At 47.9% G+C, this 3,757-nt stretch overlaps 1 long non-coding RNA gene across 1 annotated transcript; it reads left to right on the top strand.

The window, feature by feature from the left end:
* Positions 1–482: 482 nt before the first annotated feature.
* Positions 483–3,757, top strand: LOC114485251 (uncharacterized). The gene is made up of 3 exons (XR_003678739.2): positions 483–560; positions 3,253–3,313; positions 3,674–3,757. It is a non-coding gene; the product is annotated as an uncharacterized lncRNA (long non-coding RNA).

A 3,757-nucleotide genomic window follows, 5' to 3' on the forward strand; every position in this document is an offset into this window, starting at 1 on the left:
CACAATACCCATCTGTGTTAAGTTACAGTAGGTTAACCCTTCAGTAGTGGAGCACTGAGTGACAGAGAAGTGACCAGACATGATGAAATTTGCAGGATGAGTCAGGAAGAATTAGAACAAGAAATTGCTTTCCTAAATTTTCTGATTTTCTAAGTGCTATTTCCAGGATGTGGCAATATCCAACTTCTGACCTCTCTTTCCTCACTGTTTGGGAGCATTTCTGGAAACTTTGTTTTTCCTTCTTCATTCTCCTCCCCCAGTGGAGGGTTTGTTTTGTCATTCTGGAATTTTTGGTTTATCTCCTACCTAATCTCCACGAAGTTATATGACTTCTCTTTTTCGATAGAAGATTCACCAGGTGTGGAGTAAATTCTCAGGATGTGCTAGCAATAATGCTAATGATTTCATTGTATGATTCTTCAATGCAAAGAACTTATTTCTCATTGTGCCTCTAGCACTTTAACAAACTATTTGTGGAATGAATGAATCACAAATGAAGTGAGAAGATTTGCGAAGTTAAATCTGAGAAACGGAAGAAGATGCAGAAGATTAATCCAGCCGTGAGTCTGAGGTGGGGTGGTGGGGTGTGGTTCTAACCTCTGAACCAAGAGCTGTGAAGGATGGTGTATGTAGATATACTGCCGGCACCATGGGAGGGAGCTGGTTTTATCTTCTCAAATAATGGCCAACTCTCTTATCAGTGGTCTCTATGGTACAAGAAAAAGATGTTAAAGTCTGGACGTATTTCCCGCTCAAATGAAATGCTGTAAATTTTTTGAAGAATTCAATGAGCCTCCAGATACTGACCCTTTCAATAAAGGCCTTCCTGCTCCCCTTCCTTCTGTCAAGTGTCCTTTCTCCTCTGGGGTAGAAACACTTCTCCTTCCTGGGTCCCCAAACAACCCTCCTCCTGTAAACATTTGAAGTGTAGGAAGGATGTGAAAGGTTGTGCTCTGGCTTCATCCCGTGTTTCTGCCCCATCAGGATGCTCTGAGGCCCCACAGCCCAGGCCCACCCCTCCCTGATAAGCTACCTTTGACTTTCTCCCCTTGCTCTCCTTTCACCATCTCCCACTTTCTTCCTGGAGACCTGGCCATCCAAGGGCTGCAGTGCCTGTCCAGGGTGGTGCTGTGGCCAAGACATGGGTCCTGCTCAGCCCCACTCTGCCCTTGGCACCAAGAATCAGTGTTGGTGCCGTAGGCCTTCTGTTCACTCCTGGTCCCGTACTTAGGGGCTCATGAGGGCCAGGTGATGGTGGGAGAGAGGCTACTGCTGGTGGACACTCAGGACTGGCAGCTTAGCTGCTGCGCGCGGGCTTTCTCTAGCTATGGTGAGCGGGGGCTACTCTTCATTGCGGGGCACGGGCTTCTCATTGCGGTGGCTTCTCTTGCTGCGGAGCACAGGCTCTAGGCGTGCGGGCTTCAGTAGTTGTGGCTCGCAGGCTCTACAGCGCAGGCTCAGTAGTTGTGGCGCACGGGCTCAGTTGCTCCATGGTATGTGGGATCTTCTCGGACCAGGGCTCGAACTTGTGTCCCCTGCATTGGCAGGCAGACTCTTAACCACTGCGCTACCAGGGAAGTCCCCAACCAGGGATCGAACCCATGTCCCCTGCATTGGAAGGTGGATTTGTAACCACTGGACCACCAGGGAAGACCTGAGTCCAGCTTTTTTTAGATTTCACATATAAGTGAGATCACAAAGTATTTGCCTTTCTCTGTCTCACTTATTTCACTTAGCACAATGCCCTCAAGGTCCATCCATGTTGTCACAAATGGCCCCTGCATTGGAAGGTGGATTTGTAACCACTGGACCACCAGGGAAGTCCCAGTAGGTCCTTGTCGTTTATCTATTTTATATATAGTAGTGTGTATATGTTAATCCCAAATTCCTAATATACCCCTTCTTTCCCCTTTGGTAACCATTAGTTTGCTTTCTATGTCCAAAACGGTTATTTTCTACAGAAAATCTTGTATTTGGTCCTGAGAAATCCTTGTAGAAATGAACCCAAATGGAGAAAAAATGCGGTTAGGTTTTAGAACAGGCCATCCTTTCTTAGACTATGTCTCAGGTCCCTCCTTCTAGTTTTTAGAGTGAGAATAAAGTTTATAAAATTAGAAGACAGAACAGAAAAATAGGTGCTAGGAAGGAAGGTGGGGAGATGAAAGAAACCCTTGGGAGGCCCAGTCCTTAATGGTCTAGTTGACAAAATGTAAGAAATCCATCTTCATCTCTCCTACCTTGTCCTTGTCAAGGTGCTGATTCCTTGGGAACTCAAGGTACACTACGCCTCCTCCCCAGATAGTCCCAAGTTTAAGGGCAGGAAATGGTCTTGGACTGGGTGCCTTTGCTCTGAGAGCAGCAGCACCGACAATTCGACCCGAGATGGTGAAGAGACAAAGCAGAAGTTCAAGAGGAACAGATGCCCCAATGATACGGTGTGGGAGGTCAAGGCAGAGGGTGGCTGGGCATGGCGCAGCTTGCCCCACAGACAGCCAGTTAGCACCTGTTTTGTAGAAATGGAGCTCAGTCTAGCCCAAAGGCAGAACTCGCAATATGCAAACAAAGGATTGAAGGGGAGAACACCAGGCAATTTGGGACTTTCCAGGGTGGAGGGTGTGGGAAGGGATTTGCTAAAATCAGATACACTTGGGGGGAAGAAACCTTGCATCTACAGAGAGTGTGGGTGAGATTAGGTAAGAAGTCAAAACTTACCAGACCACATGAGTACACTCAGAGAAGAAAACAGAAGGCACAGTTCATTGGAAACAGATAGATTAACAGCCGGGAAATCTTGAAGTATCTGGGGAGCGCAAATATCTCATTATTGCTTATTATTTGTCAGAAATACACAAGCCCACGCTCTCTTGAGCACCCACACAGGAGTGGAGGATGGAAGTAGCGCTGACTCTCTCTGTGCATCAACTCTTCATGTGGAAAAAGGCTTCAGAAATGGCACACAATCAGGACCCCCTCAACTCACCACCCTACCCCAGCTGGGAGGAGACTCCAGTGGGAGTTTCATGACCCTGCTACTCTCCTGAATGAGGGAAAGGCAGAAATAATGGAATAAGAGGCAGGTGGTTTTCAACCCACAGAGCTTTTCCGATGGGGGAACATGGGAACCTTCACGTGGGAGCCTCACGTGCGGTGTTCTTAGGTAGCCCTGCTCTGTTTGAGATTTCATTTCCGCACACCAGCCCTTCCTGTGTTTCCAAGGACATTAAGTGCTAAAGAGTTTCCTTCTCTCCACAGTCCTGAGGCCAGCCATGAACTTCCCTCAGAGATCTGTCTGCAAAAGCCGAGATCAGAAAAGGTAAAGATGACACTGGCTGTAAGCCCAGGTCCCCCACATCACTCAGCCCCTAAGAGAGAATCTGAGTCAAGCTCGATGTTTCCTGAAGACAGTAATCTTGTGCAGGAAGAGAAGGGTGGGTTCTGGGAAAAGATATGCCAGGGGAGGGGAGGGACATCTTGACTCCAGGCATCTTGGAGGGGTGATCACATCAACATGCTGGGGACTCCCGGGGCCAGCCCTGACCTCTGTTTGCCAGCTGCCCACTGGACCTCTCCATCTGGAGCATGCCCAGGCATCACCAACAAGTTGTCCTAAATAGAACTCTTCAGGTTTTTCTGCAAAATATTTTCTTATTTCTGTCTTCCTCTGCCCCCTCAGTTGTTAAACCACAGGCTGGGCCCCACTTCTAAATATGGACCAAGGATCATGAACATTTGAGGAAAGCCTCTAACGTGAAAAGCC

This window comes from Physeter macrocephalus, unplaced genomic scaffold (genome assembly GCF_002837175.3).
Source record: "Physeter macrocephalus isolate SW-GA unplaced genomic scaffold, ASM283717v5 random_876, whole genome shotgun sequence".
Classification (NCBI taxonomy): Eukaryota; Metazoa; Chordata; class Mammalia; order Artiodactyla; family Physeteridae; genus Physeter; species Physeter macrocephalus.